Source organism: Haematobia irritans, chromosome 1 (genome assembly GCF_050003625.1).
Source record: "Haematobia irritans isolate KBUSLIRL chromosome 1, ASM5000362v1, whole genome shotgun sequence".
NCBI classification, from domain to species: Eukaryota; Metazoa; Arthropoda; class Insecta; order Diptera; family Muscidae; genus Haematobia; species Haematobia irritans.
Window position 1 is genome coordinate 152,313,603 of NC_134397.1, and position 21,787 is coordinate 152,335,389.

Here is a 21,787-nt window from a genome sequence, read left to right on the forward strand (position 1 = left end):
ATTGGCCGACTTAAATTTTGAGTCTATAGATTTTATAGAAGTCTATCAAATTCTGTCCAGATCAAGTGATATTTATAGCCCCCAAACACATTTGACGGATGTGATATGGTATCGAAAATATAGATCTACACAGTGGTGCAGGGTATAATATAGTCGGCCCCGCCCGACTTTAGATTTTCCTTTTTTTTTTAATCAAAACAAATTTTTATACCCTCCACCATAGGATGGGGGTATATTAACTTTGTCATTCCGTTTGTAGCACATCGAAATATTGCTCTAAGACCCAATAAAGTATATATATTCTGGGCCGTGGTGAAATTCTGAGTCGATCTGAGCATGTCTGTCTGTTGAAATCACGCTAACTTCCGAACGAAACAAACTATCGACTTGAAACTTGGCACAAGTAGTTGCTATTGATGTAGGTCAGATGGTATTGAAAATGGGCCATATCGGTCCACTTTTACGTATAGCCCCCATATAAACGGACCCCCAAATTTGGTTTGCGATTGCTCTACGAAAAGCAAATTTCATCCGATCCGGCTGAAATTTGATTCGTGGTGTTAGTATATGGTCTCTAAAAAAAAATTGGTCCATATCGGTCCATAATTACATATAGCCCCCATATAAACCGATCCCCCGATTTGGCGTGCGAAGCCTCTAAGAGAACCAAATTTCATCCGATCCGACTGAAATTTGGTACATGGTATTGGTATATGATCTCTAACAACCGTGCAAAAATTGGTCCACATCGGTCCATAATTATATATAGCCCCCATATAAACCGATCCCCCGATTTGGCTTGCGGAGCCTCTAAAAGAAGCAAAAGTCATCCGATCCGATTGAGATTTTGTACGTGGCGTTAGTATATTGTCTCTAACAACCATGCCAAAATTGGTCCATATCGGTCCATAATTACATATAGCCACCATATAAACCGATCCCCCGATTTGGCGTGCGAAGCCCCTAAGAGAACCAAATTTCATCCGATCCGACTGAAATATGGTACATGGTGTTGGTATATGATCTCTAACAACCGTGCAAAAATTGGTCCACATCGGTCCATAATTATATATAGCCCCCATATAAACCGATCCCCCGATTTGGCTTGCGGAGCCTCTAAAAGAAGCAAAAGTCATCCGATCCGATTGAGATTTTGTACGTGGCGTTAGTATATTGTCTCTAACAACCATGCCAAAAGTGGTCCATATCGGTCCATAATTATATATAGCCCCCATATAAACCGTTCCCCAGATTTGATCTCCGGAGCCTCTTGGAGGAACAAAATTCATCCGATCCGGTTGAAATTTGCAACGTGGTGTTAGTATAAGGCCGCTTATAACCATGTCATAATTGGTCCATATCGGTCTATAGTTATATATAGCCGTTCCCCAAAAACACAAAAATTGGTCTATATCGCTTCGTAATCATGTTGTCACCCGAGCCAAAATGTTATTTCTATAGGTCGGATGGTATTGAAAATGGGCCATATCGGTCCACTTTTACGTATAGCCCCCATATAAAGGGACCCTCCGATTTGGCTTGTGGAGCCTCTAACAGAAGCATATTTCATCCGATCCGGCTGAAATTTGGTACATGGTGTTGGTATATGGTCTCTAACAACCATGCAAAAATTGGTCCACATCGGTCCATAATTATATATAGCCCCCATATAAACCGATCCCCAGATTTGGCTTGCGGAGCCTCAAAGAGAACCAAATTTCATCCGATCCGGCTGAAATCTGGTACATGATGTTGGTATATGGTCTCTAACAACCATGCAAAACTTGGTCCACATCGGTTTATAATTATATATAGCCCCCATGTAAACCGATCCCCAGATTTGGCTTGCGAAGTCTCCAAGAGAAGCAAATTTCATCCAAGCCGGTTGTAATTTGGAACATGGTGTTAGTATATGATCTTTAACAACCGTGCCAGAATTGGTCCATATCGGTCCATAATTATATATAGCCCCCACATAAAACGTTCTCCAGATTTGACCTCCGGAGCCTCTTGGAGGAGCAAAATTCATCCGATCCGGTTCAAATTAGGAACGTGGTGTTAGTATATGGTCGCTAACAACCATACCATAAGTGGTACAATCACACAAAAATTGGTCCATATCGGTTCATAATCATGGTTGCCACTAGAGCCAAAAATAATCTACAAAAATTTTATTTCTATAGAAAATTTTGTCAAAATGTTATTTCTATAGAAAATGTTGTCAAAATTTTATTTCTAGAGAAAATTTTGTTAAAATTTTATTCGGTTCATAATAAAATTTTCATCATTTTCAAAATTTTATTTCTATAGAAAATTTTGTCAAAATTTTATTTCTATAGAAAATTTTGTTCAAATTTTATTCGGTTCATAATCATGGTTGCCACTCGAGCCACAAATAATCTATCAAGATTTTATTTCTATAGAAAATTTTGTCAAAAGTTTATATCTATAGAAAATTTCGTTAAAATTTTATTTCTGTAGAAAGTTTTGTTAAAATTTTCTTTCTATAGAATATTTTGTCAAAATTTTTATTTCTATAGAAAATTTTATGAAAATTTTATTTCTATAGAAAATTTTGTTAAAATTTTATTTCTGTAGAAAATTTTGTCAAAATTTTATTTCTATAGAAAGTTTTGTCAAAATGTTATTTCTATAGAAAATGTTGTCAAAATTTTATTTCTAGAGAAAATTTTGTTAAAATTTTATTCGGTTCATAATAAAATTTTCATCATTTTCAAAATTTTATTTCTATAGAAAATTTTGTCAAAAGTTTATTTCTATAGAAAATTTCGTTAAAATTTTATTTCTGTAGAAATTTTTGTCAAAATTTTCTTTCTATAGAATATTTTGTCAAAATTTTTATTTCTATAGAAAATTTTATGAAAATTTTATTTCTATAGAAAATTTTGTTAAAATTTTATTTCTGTAGAAAATTTTGTCAAAATGTTATGTCTACTTTGTCAAACTGAATTATATACGTATTGGATCGATCTTTTTTGATTTAGTATATACCACGTATGGACTTACATACAATTTAGAAGATGGTATTAGGAGGTTTTAAGATACCTTGCCATCGGCAAGCGTTACCGCAACTTAAGTAATTCGATTGTGGATGGCAGTGTTTAGAAGAAGTTTCTACGCAATCCATGATGGAGGGAACATAAGGTTCGGCCTGGCCGAACTTACGGCCGTATATACTTGTTTAGCTTAATATATACCACGTATGGACTATGTGGTATATATTACGGTGTTAGGAAGTTTTAAGATACCTTGCCATCGGCAAGTGTTACCGCAAGTAATTCGATTGTGGATGACAGTCTTCAGTAGAAATTTCTACGCAATCTATGGTGGAGGGTACATAAGCTTCGGCCTGGCCTAACTTACGGCCGTATATACTTGTTTATTTTAATAGTATTTAAATTACCGATTTTCTGACGATTTTTAAAAGTAAAGTGCCGATTATGACGATTTTTCGTGAAATTTTATTGTCAGAGGGTAAAAAAATTAATTGATCTATGTGTTAGTTAACTGTTTGGGGTATTGAAGATAACCAACCAGCCAAATAAACCAACGGACACACATATTCCATTTGGACTCAAAAACCATGACATGAAATAAGTACAAACATACGAGAGGTCTTCAAAAACTTGTAATAGACTTACCCATTTCGTTCACATTAAATTAAAAATAATTTGAACTTCGCAAAGATTATAAGAAAAGTCAGTCAGAACAGTCATGCCATGCGATAATGAGGTTCAGGTTAAATTTAATATGATTTATTTGGGTTTGAATATGATACAGATCTTTAGTTTGTTTTTACTAGTCGAATGGTGTACTTCTAATTGTATGGTACTTAATCTTGTGAAGTGTAAGAAAATGACTTTTTCCAGTAGAGTTTGTGAACAGACTGAGTACTGTATTGGGAACTATATGCTGGAGAATGTGCTGAGATTTAATGATTTAGGCATATTGTTGGATTCCAGGCTTGACTTCGGTCCTCATATAGGGGAATAAGGCTAGGGGTGTTTTGGGTTTCATTAAGAGAGGGTCCAAGGAATTTATTGATCCTTATTTGACGAAATGGCTCTTTACGACTCTGGTTAGGCCGATATTGGAGTATGCGTGTGTTGTCTGGTCACCAAGTTATCGCTATTCCTTTGATCGTGTTGAATCTGTCCAGAAGTATTTTCTTATTTTTGCTTTGAGAGGGCTTAGCTGGAATAATTTATATGACTTGCCTCCTTATTCCAGCCGTCTTTTATTAATTGATTTTCCTTCTCTTGAGCGTAGAAGGTTCATGCATGGTATTGTATTTCTCACTAATCTTATTAATGGAGATATTGATTCACACTACCTAACCTCGAAAATTTTCTATAATGTTCCTAATCGTTTAACAAGGAACTTTGTACTCTTAAAGACCGACTTTTGTAGACATAAGTATGAATAATTTAATCCGCTTAACGTTTTGTGTAGAAACTATAACTCGGTGTATACATTGCTCTCGTTATCTGAATCGATTCCCGCCATAAAGGAAATTATACTTAAGTTGGACAATAAGGTTACTGAACCAAGGGTTGTTGCCTTCTAATTTTTCAGGTAGATTGCTATAAAGGGTGAACACCCTTCATTTTGAAGGTGTGTGTGTGTAGAATGTTGCTCCTATTTTGATTTTGGAATTCACTCTTCAGTTGTCAAAATGCCGTCCAAGCAAGAAGAGCAGCGTATTAAAATTTTGCTCGCGCATCGCGAAAATCCGAGCTACTCGCACGCAAAGCTGGCAAAATCGCTAAAAGTTGCCAAATCAACCGTTACAAATGTAATTAAAGTGTTTGGGGAACGTTTGTCGACAGCCAGGAAGTCTGGATCGGGGGGAAATCGAAAACCGGAAGCCGCTGAGACGACAAAGAGAGTTGCCGGTAGTTTCAAGCGAAACCCTAACCTCTCTCTCCGAGATGCCGCAAATAAGCTGGGTGTATCGTCTACAACCGTGCATCGAGCCAAAAAACGAGCCGGACTATCGACTTACAAGAAGGTAGTGACTCCAAATCGCGATGATAAACAAAATACGATGGCCAAAGCGCGATGCCGGAGGCTGTACACGACGATGCTGACGAAGTTTGACTGCGTGGTAATGGACGACGAAACCTACGTCAAAGCCGACTACAAGCAGCTTCCGGGACAGGAGTTTTATACGGCACAAGGAAGGGGAAAGGTAGCAGATATTTTCAAGCACATAAACTGTCAAAGTTCGCAAAGAAATATCTGGTTTGGCAAGCCATCTGTGCCTGTGGCTTGAAAAGCAGCATTTTCATAGCTTCCGGGACTGTCAACCAAGAAATGTACGTGAAAGAGTGTTTGAATAAACGTCTGCTGCCTTCGCTGAAGAAACACGGTTGTTCCGTACTGTTTTGGCCGGATTTGGCATCTTGCCATTACGGTAAAAAGGCCATGGAGTGGTACGCCGCCAACAACGTGCAGGTGGTTCCCAAGGACAAGAACCCTCCCAACACGCCAGAGCTCCGCCCAGTTGAGAAATAGTGGGCTATTGTCAAGCGGAACCTAAAGAAGACCAAAAAACTGCTAAGGACGAGCAGCAGTTCAAGGCAAACTGGCTTTCTGCGGTGATTTACACGCGTTTTCCCTTAACCAAATGACCTATCGCCCTTTACATTTGAGTCTAGCTGCGGGAGTCCCTATTGTCTTGCGGTGGCCCCTACTGACCTAAGGCTCAGGGGGTCCTTTCTGGCCAATTTTCAAACACACGATGCGCCCATACTCTGACATCTGGAAGCCTTGTTTGGCTCAGCGGGGTAATGGGGTCACTTCTGACCCATTTGTTGATATATGTTGAACCTTTATTGAGTTACGCGGAGCCCGTACTGGCTCAACGGGGTCCCTACTGACCCATCTCGAATAACTAACTTAGGAGTCCCTTCTGACTCGCTGTGGTCCTTCTGACCTATAGTGTCCCTTCTGGCCCACTTGGAATATAGAATTGTATTTAATTGAATTGAAATTTTATATTTTGTAATGTCCCGGCTGCTATTAGCCGTGTAAATAAATAAATAAAAAACAAGTATATACGGCCGTAAGTTCGGCCAGGCCGAATCTTATGTACCCTCCACCATGGATTGCGTAGGAACTTCTACTAAAGGCTGTCATCCACAATCGAATTACTTGGGTTGCGATAACACTTGCCGATGGCAAGGTATCGTAAAACTTTTTAACACTGTCTTCAAAATTGTAAGTTAGTCCATAAGGGGTATATATTAAACAAAAAAAAAGGCCGATTAAATACGTATATAATTCAGTTTGAAAAATTTTCTATAGCAATAAAATTTTGACAATATTTTCTATAGAAATAAAATGTTGACAAAATTTTCTATAGAAATAAAATGTTGACAAAATGTTCTATAGAAATAAAATGTTGACAAAATTTTCTACAGAAATAAATTTTCTACAAAATTTTCTATAGAAATAAAATTTTGACAAAATTTTCTATGGAAATAAAATATTGGCAAACATTGCTATAGAAATAAACTTTTTACAAAACTTTCTATAGAAATGAAATTTTGACAAAACTTTCTATAGTAATAAAATTTGACAATTTTTACATGGCTGTTAGAGGCCATATACTAACGAAATGTACCAAATTTCAACCGCATCGGATGACTTTTGCTCCTCCAAGAGGCTCCGGAGGTCAAATCTGGGGATCGGTTTATATGGGAGCTATATATAATTATGGACCGATATGGACCAATTTTTGCATGGTTGTTAGAGACCATATACTAACACCACGTACTAAATTTCAATTGAATCGGATGAATTTTGCTCATCCAAGAGGCTCCAGAGTTCAAATCTGGGGATCGGTTTATATGAGAGCTATATATAATTATGGACCGATATGGACCAATTTTTGCATGCTTGTTAGAGACCGTATACTAACATCAGGTACCCAATTTCAAACGGATCGGATGAATTTTGCCCCTCCAAGAGGCTCCGGAGGTCAAATCTGGGGATCGGTTTATATGGGAGCTATATATAATTATGGACCGATATGGACCAGTTTTTGTATGGTTGTTAGAGACCATATACTAACACCACGTACCAAATTTCAATCGGGTAGGATGAAGTTTGCTCCTCCAAGAGGCTCCGGAGGTCAAATCTGGGGATCGGTTTATATGGGAGCTATATATATTTATGGACCGATATGGACCAATTTTTGCATGGTTGTTAGAGACCGTATACTAACATCAGGTACCAAATTTCAACCGGATCGGATGAATTTTGCCCCTCCAAGAGGCTCCGGAGGTCAAATCTGGGGATCGGTTTATATGGGGGCTATATATAATTATGGACCGATATGGACCAATTTTTGCATGGTTGTTAGAGACCGTATACTTAGACCACGTACCAAATTTCAACCGGATCGGATGAATTTTGCTGCTCCGGAAGGCTCCGCAAGCCAAATTTGGGGATCGGTTTATATGGGGGCTATACGTAAACGTGGGCCGATATGGCCCATTTTCAATACCATCCGACCTACATCAATAACAACTACTTGTGCCAAGTTTCAAGTCGATAGCTAGTTTCGTTCGGAAGTTAGCGTGATTTCCACAGACGGACGGACAGCCGGACAGACGGACGGACGGAATGACATGCTTAGATCGACTCAGAATGTCACCACGACCCAGAATATATATACTTTATGGGGTCTTAGAGCAATATTTCGATGTGTTACAAACGGAATGACAAAGTTAATATACCCCCATCCTATGGTGGAGGGTATAATTATCCCCTTATTATCAATGAAAGTTCATATTTGTTATATTTCCTGCTATCTGGAACCTTAACTTTTTTTCACGAATTTTGTTTTCTTTCCAATATTTGGTTCATGACCTTAAGTATGAGTGTGCCAATTTGCGGTGCCATAAAAACGTTGAGTAGCAGCGATTTTTTCGCTATACACGATGTCCTTGAATAGCTATTCATGCACCATATGCATAAGTTTGTCTGTGTGTGTGTTTCATGTAATCGGTGCTTGAATACACTTGCAGACAAAGAGGATTCTAACAAGTAGTACAAAACAGAGCTCTAAGCTGTTTTTATAAAACTCTTAGGCGTGTTTGAAACGAAACGCATAGTCGTTTCTACCGTCGTTGCGGGCAACATATAAAGAAGAATGTGGTTTAGTCTTTATGCCAAAAATACTCTTGACTCTATTCTGAGTGTGGGGTTTTTGTAAGCAGAATTAACGGATTTCAGTTGAGTTTTTTTTTTGCATTTGCCATTCTACAATGCTTTCTAGTCTTTGCTATTATCTAGACCACCATTTTAGTTTTTTTTTGTGGAATTGTTAGTTCTGTGGTTAGTTTAGGTTTGTACATCCACAGTTATGCAAATCTAATTTACACCATCTTTTTGAGTTTATGTTGTTATGGTGCATTTAAGTATGTAACTGTGATACCACAGTTATTTTGAGGGATTATCCTTATGGAGGAGGCTTTTTGTATTTTTGTTTTCTTTTTCAGATAAATTTTATGTTAGTTTAGTATAAGCACACGACATTTATTTCCAAGCTTCGACCAAAAAGCGTATCTTTTTTGCAAGTATCAACTTTTTTATGGACAAGCGTCATGAAGATTTTCATATTGTCTACATTACCAGGTATACCGGTATGAAGTGAGCGTCAAGATACAAATGTCTCAATAAGGAACATTTGTTGTGAACGAGCCTTTATTTTTTATACCCTCAACCATAGGATGGGGAGGGTATATTAACTTTGTCATTCCGTTTGTAACACATCGAAATATTGCTCTAAGACCCCACAAAGTATATATTCTGGGTGGTGGTGAAATTCTGAGTCAATATAAGCATGTCCGTCCGTCCGTCCGTCCGTCTGTTGAAATCACGCTAACTTCCGAACGAAACAAGCTATCGACTTGAAACTTGACACAAGTAGTTGTTATTGATGTAGGTCGGATGGTATTGCAAATGGGCCATATCGGTCAACTTTAAAGTATAGCCCCCATATAAACCGACGCTCAGATTTGATTTGCACAGCCTCTTGGAGGAGCAAAATTCACCCGATGCGGTAGAAATTTGGTACATAGTGTTAGTATATGATCTCTAACAACCATGCAAAAATTAGTCCATATCGGTCGATAATTATAAAGGGTGATTTGTTAAGAGCTTGATAACTTTTTTAAAAAAAAAAACGCATAAAATTTGCAAAATCTCATCGGTTCTTTATTTGAAACGTTAGATTGGTCCATGACATTTACTTTTTGAAGATAATTTCATTTAAATGTTGACCGCGGCTGCGTCTTAGGTGGTCCATTCGGAAAGTCCAATTTTGGGCAACTTTTTCGAGCATTTCGGCCGGAATAGCCCGAATTTCTTCGGAAATGTTGTCTTCCAAAGCTGGAATAGTTGCTGGCTTATTTCTGTAGACTTTAGACTTGACGTAGCCCCACAAAAAATAGTCTAAAGGCGTCAAATCGCATGATCTTGGTGGCCAACTTACCGGTCCATTTCTTGAGATGAATTGTTCTCCGAAGTTTTCCCTCAAAATGGCCATAGAATCGCGAGCTGTGTGGCATGTAGCGCCATCTTGTTGAAACCACATGTCAACCAAGTTCAGTTCTTCCATTTTTGGCAACAAAAAGTTTGTTAGCATCGAACGATAGCGATCGCCATTCACCGTAACGTTGCGTCCAACAGCATCTTTGAAAAAATACGGTCCAATGATTCCACCAGCGTACAAACCACACCAAACAGTGCATTTTTCGGGATGCATGGGCAGTTCTTGAACGGCTTCTGGTTGCTCTTCACTCCAAATGCGGCAATTTTGCTTATTTACGTAGCCATTCAACCAGAAATGAGCCTCATCGCTGAACAAAATTTGTCGATAAAAAAGCGGATTTTCTGCCAACTTTTCTAGGGCCCATTCACTGAAAATTCGACGTTGTGGCTCGTTAGTAAGTCTATTTATGATGAAATGTCAAAGCATACTGAGCATCTTTCTCTTTGACACCATGTCTGAAATCCCACGTGATCTGTCAAATACTAATGCATGAAAATCCTAACCTCAAAAGAATCACCCTTTATATAGCCCCCATATAAACCGATCCCCAGATTTGGCTTGCGGAGCCTCTAAGAGAAGCAAATTTCATCCCATCCGGCTGAAATTTGGTACATGGTGTTAGTATATGGTCTCTAACAACTTCGCAAAAATTGGTTCACATCGGTCCATAATTATATATAGCCCCCTTATAAATCGATCCCCAGATTTGGCTTGCGGAGCCTCTAGGAGACGCAAATTTCATCCGATCCGGCTGAAATTTGGTATATGTTGTTAGTATATTATCTCTAACAACCATGCCAAAATTGAGCCACATCGGTCCATAATTATATATAGCCCCCATATAAACCGATCCCAAGATTTGACCCCCGGAGCCTCATGGATGAGAAAAATTCATCGGATTCGCTTGAAATTTGGTACGTGCTGTTAGTATATGATCTCTAACAACCATGCAGGAATCGGTCCATATCGTTAAATAATTATATGTAGCCCCCATTTAAACCGATCCCAAGATTTGACCCCCGGAGCCTCATGGATGAGAAAAATTCATCGGATTCGCTTGAAATTTGGTACGTGCTGTTAGTATATGATCTCTAACAACCATGCAGGAATCGGTCCATATCGTTAAATAATTATATGTAGCCCCCATATAAACCGATCCCCAGATTTGACCCCCAGAGCCTCATGGATGAGAAAAATTCATCCGATTTGCTTGAAATTTGGTACGTGCTGTTAGTATATGATCTGTAACAACCATGCAGGAAATGGTCCATATCGGTAAATAATTGTATGTAGCCCCCATATAAACCGATCCCCAGATTTGACCTCCGGAGCCCATTGGAGGAGCAAAGTTCATCCGATCCGGTTGAAATTTGGTACGTGGTGTCTGTCTGTAATCACATTTTTGTGATCAAAGTCTAGGTCGCAGTTTTAGTCCAACCAATGTGGTAGATTTATATGGGGGATATATCAAAACGACGACCCATATAATTCAACATACAGACAGACGGACATCTTTAACTATATTGTCCTAGAATTTTTCCGTCATCAAAAATATGTACACTTTATATAGTCGGAAGTCGATATTTCGATGTGTTACAAATGGAAGTCGATATTTCGATGTGTTACAAATGGAATGACAAACGTAATATACCTCTATCATCATGCTATGATGACGCTTGCATTTCGCTGTTTGACTGAATCTGAAAAATGTTGATTACTTCCACACATTTTTGTCATGAATCAATAAAAATGATTTTACGAAAAAAACCATTTGATTTTTTTTTATTTTTAAATTTTTTCCCGATTTATTCTGATTGTTTCCTTAGTTTTAGCCCACGTTAATTTGCATAAACTTGGACAAATCCATATCAATGGTTTTTGCTTTTAGTAAACTCGTTTAAACAATATAATTAATACATAAGCTTTGACAAATCCTGTACAAGTTACAAAACAAAAATGAAAAAAAATTATGACCAAGCAAATGAAGCATATATATTTTCCTCTTGGACTAAGCTAAAGTATTTATGACTTTTGGTTTGAAAAATAAAATTTTTTCTTTGTATTGCTGGGATGGTGAAGATGGTATATGAGAGTTGCTGTTGACGTTGCAAAGCCAAACAGGCATACAGACATATGTAGCACCAGTAGAGCAAAATACATACTTATAATGATGGTTTTAAAAAGTTGTTATAGTAGATTATATCCTCGAAATTGTATCGTCAAAAAGTTTTCGTCGTCTTTTTTTTTGTGGAATATGTTGTAGTTGTTATTTATGCTTTCCTTAGCTGTTCGCTGTTAAATCACTTAATAGATTAAGCCTACTTAAGAGATTTCAAAGTCATCAGATACCAAGACGACAAAAAAAAATCCAATGAAAACCAACCAGAAAAGTTTTACTCGTCTTATTTGTTTTTATGTTGTGCCGAAAATTCAGCACGTTTCGAATGCAACCCCAGTTGTTATATAAAAATGTCAAATGAATGCTTTCGCCAAAATTGTTCAACATTTAAATGGAAACAGGATGGTAGATACACTGACATGACGAGGCAGGACTTATATGCGGAGAAAAAATGTGAAGTCCTAGGGAAAAACTAAAAAAAATCGTCACTTTTAGATACACCGAGAATACATATTGGTTGGGATGACCGAATTTATTGCCAACCTCTTTTTGGCAGTTGCAGCAACTATCTGCTGGCAGTTGTGATACCCGATAAATTCGGTCGACTCGATCGAAATCCAACTAATACCATATATGGAGTTGGTTGTCCTAGACGATGCAATTGGTCGTTAGTCCCTTTTTATTTGGTTGTATTACCCAACTTTATTAGCACCTTAACCGAATTGAAAATACATTTTTCATCAAAATATTGTATTTAATATTTTTAAATGATAGAAAGGTACATAAGTTAACAAAAATTTTCACCTTTAAAAGTACCCGCCAACTTGGATTGTTGAATTGACAGGCAATGGGAGTTAAATCTCTGGGACTCTTGGTACATTTGTACTTATAAATGGAGTCCAAACTGAGCACATAGCATAAAAATGGGCCAACATAGCTTGACTAAAAACACATTAAATTAAGTTAGAAAATTAGTGTGGAGTTTTAAAAATTTAATAAGAATCTACTCTACATGGTCACTTCCTTTGGGGTTTCATAAACAAAATAAAGACGTGTAGATGGATTTTTCCATTAGAGGCCCTTTAAAGTCGTTGCATGATTTATACTTTCGTCCTTTAAGACAAGAAAATTGTTCCACATCTAATACTTTACGAGTATATAACTCGATCTCTATTTGATCCCAATCAATTGAAGATACGCACTGTTTATCTTGCTCTTTGCATGATGATTGCGCAAGTAATTCGTGAAAATATTTGACAGACTGTCCACGATGATTTAAATAAACTTAGAAACGGCTGAAAATATTCAGTTTTCAGTGGTTTTTATATTAAATTAAAAATAAAACACACATTGAATAATTGATAATAACAATATTGACATTTCAAAATATTTCCACCGGAATTCGGCTGTGACTATCAATTGTAAGTGCTGAATAGTAAATGACGGTTATGAAGGTTTTATAAGGTAGGTTGTGCGTATCGAATTCGATCAAAATTTTTCAATAAAGAGGCAATTAGTTCAGACAACCATTTGACTTGTATTGCAAACAACAATCTATAATAATAAGCTCCGAAAGGTAGAAGGAACCAAATAATGGTTGTAAATAAAGTAAATAGATTGACACAACTGTGATTTCATTCTAAATGCTGCGTTTTCATTGCAACAATCGATTTTCAACTAATATCTTCTCTGTGTGTATAAAGTCAAAATATCGGTCTTGCTTTACGTTGAAACTGATTTGAGATGCAATTCATCAGTAATAGTATCAAATATTAAAAAAAAACTAGCAATTGAACAGTCAAATTACCCAATAATTGAAAAACTCCTTTAATTAATTAATTAATTAATTAATAAAACCTAAAAATATGACTAATTATACCCTCCACCATAAGATGGGGGGTATATTAACTTTGTCATTCCGTTTGTAACACATCGAAATATTGCTCTAAGACCCCATGAGGTATATATATTCTGGGTCGTGGTGAAATTCTGAGTCGATCTGAGCATGTCCGTCCGTCCGTCCGTCCGTCCATCTGTTGAAATCACTCTAACTTCCGAACGAAACAAGCTATCGACTTGAAACTTGGCACAAGTAGTTGTTATTGATGTAGGTCGGATGGTATTGCCAATGGGCCATATCGGTTCACTTTTACGTATAGCCCCCATATAAACGCACTTTAGATTTGGCTTGCGGAGCCTTTAAGAGAAGCATATTTCATCCGATCTGGCTGAAATTTTCTACATGGTGTTGGTATATGGTCTCTAAGAACAATGCAAAAATTGGTTCACATCGGTCCATAATTATATATAGCCCCCATATAAATCGATCCCCAGATTTGGCTTGCGAAGCTTCAAAGAGAAGCAAATTTCATCCGATCCGGCTGAAATTTGGTACATGGTGTTAGTATATGGTCTCTAAGAACCACGCAAAAATTGGTCCACATCGGTCGATAACACTAGCCAACAGCCGTTTTGTTATTTGGTTCTAGCATCATTTTTCTCATTGATTTTGACCTACTAAACACGAAAATGAGTTTTAAAATTTTTTCTGTCAATTGGTTTTCGAGATACAAATTTTTGAACTTTTTTTTAAATTTTTGGAGGTACACTTACAATTTTGAGCATATTTTTCGTCTTCTTTGACCTATTTGATCCTACTACTACTCAAATTAAAGAAAATTGTGCCGTCTACAACTCATTCTCCTAAAATTTTCAAATCGGGTAAGTAGTTTTGATGTTGGCGGCTTAAAAAGTTTAAAAAACGGCGTTTTTTTATAAAAATGTGGCAGAAAAAAACATATAAAAATTCATATAAAATATAAAACACGATGCTAACAGCAATTTTTTTACGTATAGGTGGAATTTTTACAAAGAAAATAAGCCCTTACTTATCAAAATCTGACAACAAATAGAGAACTTATAATTTTTTTGGTAAAAGACCGAAAAGACCAAATCACAATTCAATTAATTGGAAAAATTGTATTTCTATAGAAAATCTTGTCCAAATTTTATTTCTATGGACAATTTTCTAAATACGTCTGTCTGTGTGTTGTAATCAAGCTACAGCTTTCAGCAATGGTGCTATCATCCTGCAATTTGGCACATACACTCATAGAAAAAATCATGCACGGCGTGCTAATTTCAAAACGATTCGTTCATGAAAGTGAATCAACACACATGTGGTGTCAAACTGAGAACAGGCGGTGTCAATCTGACAACGATAAAATGACACCATGCGTTGTCAAAACAACAACCAGCGTTCATGATCTGACAACGCTATGGTTACGACTTTATAAACAAAATTAAAAAAAGATTTCTGCTGGCGTGACTCGAACCTGTGTTTTCTGCACCATACGCGTTAACAGTCGCCTTAGCACATTGTACCACCGAGGGAGTTACCATAATAACATCTAACGATTATTTTAAGACTTGTCATGGCCAAAGAAAAACGAGAGAGAATTTTGTTAAATTTTTATTTCAATAGAAAATTTTGCCAAAATTTTATATTTGTTGGTTTGATCTCAGCTTTAAAACCATTGCGTTGACTAAACTGCAAGAGTAGCTTAACCAACAGAGGAAAATAATGTTTGTCAAATTTATTTGGGCAAAGCCCTATGGACTACAAGTTGGTTGGATGGACGCACGCATCCTCTAATTGCAGCAAAAAAAAAATATTTTTATAGAAAATTGTGTCAAAATTTTATTTCTATAGAAAGTGTTGTCAAAATTTTATTTCTATAGAAAATTTTGTCAAAATTTTATTATATAGAAATTGGGTTAAAATTTTTTCTTTTTTTTTTAATTTATTTCTATAGAAAATTTTGTCAAAATTGCATTTCTTTAGAAAATTTTGTCCAAATTTTATTTCTATAGAAAATTTTGTCAAAATTTTATTTCTATAAAAAATGTTGTCAAAATTTTATTTCTATAAAAAATTTTGTTAAAATTTTATTTTTATCGAAAAGTTGGCCAAAATTGTATTCCTATATTTTGCAAAATCTATCAAAAAATCAATAGTCTACCAATCTTCCAAACAGTAGAAAATCTACCTTTTTGGTAGAATTCTACCAACTGTGGCAACCGTGGTTGGGAAGCTCTGTTCTATGCTCTACTACAATGAAATTGTTTATTTGTAAACAAAAACTTAGTTTAATGCGGACTGTATCTTTAAGTATTTCTGCAAAAAAACGCAAAAAATAAAATTTAGAAAAAATGTGCTACGCATAATATTTTTCATATTAACATATATATATTTTTTTGATCGGATTTGTTTTTATACCCCCCACCATAGGATGGGGGTATATTAACTTTGTCATTCCGTTTGTAACACATCGAAATATTGCTCTAACACCCCATAAAGTATATATTATGGGTCGTGGTGAAATTATGAGTCGATCTGAGCATGTCCGTCCGTCTGTTGAAATCACGCTAACTTCCGAACGAAACAAGCTATCGACTTGAAACTTGGCAGAAGTAGTTTTTTTTATGTAGGTCGGATGGTATTGCAAATGGGCCATATCGGTCCACTTTTACGTATAGCCCCCATATAAACGGAACCCGAAATTTGGCTTGCAGACCCTCTAAGAGAAGCAAATTTCATCCGATCCGGCTGAAATTTGGTACATGGTGTTAGCATATAGTCTCTAACAACTATGCAAAAATTGGTCCACATCGGTCAATAATTATATATAGCCCCCATATAAACCGATCCCCCGATTTGGTTTTCGGAGCCTCTAAGAGAAGCAAATTTCATCCGATCCAGCTGAAATTTGGTACGTGGTGTTAGCATATGGTCTCTAACAACTATGCTAAAATTGGTCCATATCGGTCCATAATTATATATAGCCCCCATATAAACCCATCCCCCGATTTGGCTTTCGGAGCCTCTAAGAGAAGCAAATTTCATTCGATACGGCTGAAATTTGGTACATGTTCTTTGTATATCGTCCTTAACAGCCATGCAAAAATTGGTCCACATCGGTCAATAATTATATATAGCCCCCATATAAACCGATCCCCCGATTTGGATTGCGGAGCCTCTAAGAGAAGCATATTTCATCCGATCTGAAATTTGCTACATGGTGTTGGTATATGGTCTCTAAGAACAATGCAAAAATTGGTTCACATCGGTCCATAATTATATATAGCCCCCATATAAACCGATCACCAGATTTGACCACCGGAGCCTCTTGAAAGACCAAACTTCATCTGATTCAGTTGATAATTGGTACGTGGTGTTAATATATGGCCTCAAACACCCATGGAAAAATTGGTCGAAAACGGTCCATAATTATATATAGCCCCCATATAAACCGATCACCAGATTTGACTTTCGGAGCCCCTTGGAAGAGCAAAATTCATCCGATTCGGTTGAAACTTGGTACGTGATGTAAGTATATGGTATCCACCAACCATGCAGGAATTGGATCATATCAGTCCATAATTATATATAGCCTCCATATAAACCGATCCCCAGATTTGACCTCCGGTGCCTTTGGAAGTAGCAAAATTCATCCGATCTGGGTGAAATTTGGTACGTGGTGGTAGTTATGATATTTAACAACCATGCTAAAAGTGGTCCATATCAGTCCATAATCATATATAGCCCCTATATAAATCGATCCCGAGATTTGGTTTTGGAGCCACTAGGAGGAGCAAATTTCATCCGGGTCAGTTGAAATTTGGTACATTGTGCTAGTATATGGCCGTTAACAACCATGCCTAACTAGGTCCATATCGGTCTATAGGTATATATAGCCCTCAGATAAATTTATCCCCAATCACACAAATATTGGTCCAGATCAAGTTCATAACTGTATATAGCCCCCATATGCGACCCCCATATTTCAATTCTGGCTCCATATCGATTCGTAATTATTTGTACACGCAGAGAAGGAATATGATCACCTCAAACATGTTTCAGGAGCAAAATGTTATTTTTGAATGGTAACCATGTAACATGTTTGTCACTAAAATGTTATTTTCTCGTCAAATATAATATGCTTGCCGAAATCAGATACATGCTTTCCGAGAAAATAACATGGTTGCGAAAACCATGTTACATGGTCACCACCCAAAAATAATATTTTGCTCTTAAAACATGTTTGAGGTGATCATATTCCTTCTCTGGGTGTAGACTTACCTATACATACCTTTTTTGTCTAATATATACCACGTATGGACTAACTCACAATTTAGAAAACGATTTAAGATACCACAACCCAAGTAATTCGATTGTGGATGACAGTCTTTAGTACAAGTTTCTATGCAATCCATGGTGGAGGGTACAGTAGATTCGGCCTGGACGAACTTCGGCCGTATATACACACAAAAAAATTTTTTTCTGATTCAATCACTAAATTAATTGATCCAATTAATTTTTAATTGAAATGTCTTCAATCACAGAAATGATAGTATCAATTAAAAAATTAATTGAAGGTCAATTAAAAAGTTAATTGATCCAATTAAAAAATTAATTGATACTATTATTTTTGTGATTGATTTTTGTTTCAATTAAAAAATTTGTTGAATCAATTAAATTTTTAATTGAATATTTTTTAAAACTCAATTAAAATTTTAATTGGAAAAATTTTCGTGAAATTTTTTTGTGTGTACTTGTTTTAATTATTTATTTTACATACGTTTTTTACTAAAGCCTAGCATAATTTCTACTTAAAGTCGAGTCTGAAGACTTAAAGGTCTTTGATACACATAAAGAAAAAAATATAAATTATAATTTATTTCCTAAAATCAAGTAAGCAATGCTAAAATAATTGATCCAATTAAAAAATTAATTGATACTATTATTTTTGTGATTGATTTTTGTTTCAATTAAAAAATTTGTTGAATCAATTAAATTTTTAATTGAATATTTTTTAAAACTCAATTAAAATTTTAATTGGAAAAATTTTCGTGAAATTTTTTTGTGTGTACTTGTTTTAATTATTTATTTTACATACGTTTTTTACTAAAGCCTAGCATAATTTCTACTTAAAGTCGAGTCTGAAGACTTAAAGGTCTTTGATACACATAAAGAAAAAAATATAAATTATAATTTATTTCCTAAAATCAAGTAAGCAATGCTAAAATTTAAAAGAGAATTGTGTCTTAAATGTATTCTTACTTAGATTCTCCACTTCTTTACCACGGAATCAAAAATCGTTAGTGTAACGACAAAATCACATACATTATCCTCAGATTTGATTAGATTCTAATCACCGCCTCGGTAAACTTGGTCTGGGATATGCCGGTCTATACATCAGTATGGCTATATAGACATGTGGAGTCCTAAATTGATACTATCTTCATTTATTGATACGAGCTGAAGTTGTTAATTTAATTGAAGTTGTTAAGTTAATTTAAAAATTTCAATTCGATGTAGTTTCCTGACCTTATGTGAATCCTCCTCATATACCCACGTTGGTAAATATCGAATGCAAGGCTGTTAAAAAGTATCAATTTAACTTAAAACTTATTTAAACATTGGAGAGTTAAGCGAATACTTATAGCTTAAACTCCAGTGGCTTTTGATTCCTTTCTATAGAAATACAAAAACAAATCATAGTAGCGATTTTAGAAACTGGGTAAAAATCTGTTGCAGAAAGTGGGAGAGAATTAACGTAGAAAATAGGAAAAGTTTGGTTGATTTTTTTTTTACTTTTTTAGTGAGAATAGTGAGATTTCTATGATGACAGTTGTAGAGTTTTATATGGAAAGAACATTTTGTTTGTTAAATGGCAATCTTACCATATGGAATGATATATATGCAAATAGTAAAAATTTCCAATGACATTTTGGGCTTTTTCGTTTTCCCATATAATGGGAAAAAGTTAATGATGGCTTGCAACTTGTTCGTGACAATATTTTTCTTTTAAACGATTTATTTTATATTTAAATTGTATGAAAACAAAAAACTTAAAAAAAAATAATATGAAGTTAAGGATTTTGATTTCGTTTAAAATGATATATCACCACTTGGATTTTAATTAATTTGGATGCACACCTCCAAAGAACGGGTGCGATAAATTTGCCAATCATTTGTCATAGAAATATTGATATTCAACTCTATAATGTACACTAATAAAAATATGTATATTCCAAAATCATGAACGAACGGTGATTATTTTAATTTAAGTGAATATAGTTGGTCATAACATAATTCGAAATGTAATATCCTCTCGGCAATTACATCAGGCCTACGGGAAAAGATTATACTTCAACTGCTGTAAACTGCCACCAAATATGTAATACGCGTACCATTTTTATACACTCCACCGTAGGATGAGGGTATATTAACTTTGTTATTCCGTTTGTAACACATCGAACTATTGATCTAAGACCCCATAAAGTATATATATTTTGGTGAAATTCTGAGTCGATCTAAGAATGTCCGTCCGTCCGTCTGCCTGTTGAAATCACGCTAACTTCACGAAACAAGCTATTGACTTCAAACTTGGCACAAGTAGTTATGATTGATGTAGGTCGGATGGTATTGCAAAAAGGCCATATCGGTCCACTTTTACGTATAGCCCCCATATAAAAGGGCCCCCAGATTTGGCTTGCGGAGCCTCTAAGAGAATCATACTTCCTCCGACCTGGCTGACATTTGGTACGTGGTGTAACAATAGGGTCTCTAACAACCATGCAAAAATTGGTCCATATCGGTCCATATTTATATATAGCCCCTGTATAAACCGATCCCCAAATTTGGCTTGCGGATCCTCTATGTCTACGCCAGAATCCGGCATTGTTTCTTCGTTCTGACCGGTGGCAACACCAGAACACTTTCTAACATGATCCTCACTGTAAATCATCTTTTGTTCTCTTTCGCTACACTCATGCTGTGTGGGTTCGGGGGTGATCGTCGTTGCTTCGAGGAGTTATGATCACTTACAAACCGACTGGCTTCACTAACACCTGGTAATATTTTTCTCCTAAACATTGTACTTTGAATAAAAGCACCTCTTGTACTTTATGAATTCTAATTTCGCTGTGTTATTATTTCCTTTCCAATCATTTCATACCGTTTCTCAACAACTTCTGGGAGAAACCTTGTGATCAACGCAAGATTTCTGGCTCAGCAGCTATATCAACTGTTCTCCATTTTAGAGGAAAATTGCTCACCGATTTGTGGCGTTTTCATTTTGGTCCTATACGAACCGGATACGTTAACATTGCGCTAGCTGAGATTGCACTTCCTATTGGAAATCACCTATCCATCATCTTCATTTTATACTGTCATCATCTCATAATCGAGGTAAGTTTGTGTTTTTTGTTCAAGAAAGGTGCAAATTCGTTCAATTAGTAAAACGACAAATCATTGAGTTTGCCGTCGGTGAGAGAAATATTTCTTTTTACAACAACAACATCGATATTGTTTTGTTCTTTCATGCTTCCATTTTATTATTCATTGTAACGAATTCGGTGGAGGAGATATTTGACAACGTCATCTTACCACCCCCAAATTACGAAATTGGTTCAATTGTTGGGGAGTTGGGTTTCATACGATGCTTTTCTATTTGCACTGAAGGAAATTCGGCGTTTTCCCAAAGGGAAATTTTTGGCTTTCTTGGTTTGTGTCAAAGCCAAGTAAGTGGTGGCATTTTTTCTTTTTTTTTTCGATGTCTTTATTGGACTCTCAACGATAGTGAGGCATAGACGAGTCATTGTCTTTGATCGACATACAGTGAGCGTTTCTTTCCACACCATTGCTTGTGCGTCCCTCTAGTGATCAAGTGGCCATCATAATATTTGGTTTTTTTTTTATTGCACACCGCACTCATCGGGTGTGTATGCATATGCCGAGACATTGCATTTGATCGGCCTACAATGAGCGTTTCTTTCCCCACCATTGCTTGTGCGTCCCTTTGGCCTACGAGTGATCGCTGCTGCATTCTGTATATGTTCTTTACTACTCTTGGTTGGAGAACATAGGCAGAGACCAAGCCATTGCCTTTGATCAACATACAGCGAGCAGTGCTTTCCCCACCATTGCTTGTGCGTCCCTCTACTACACAAGTGGCCACCATAATATTTCATATTTTTTTTTTTTATTGCATATCGCTCTCATCGGGTGTGTATGC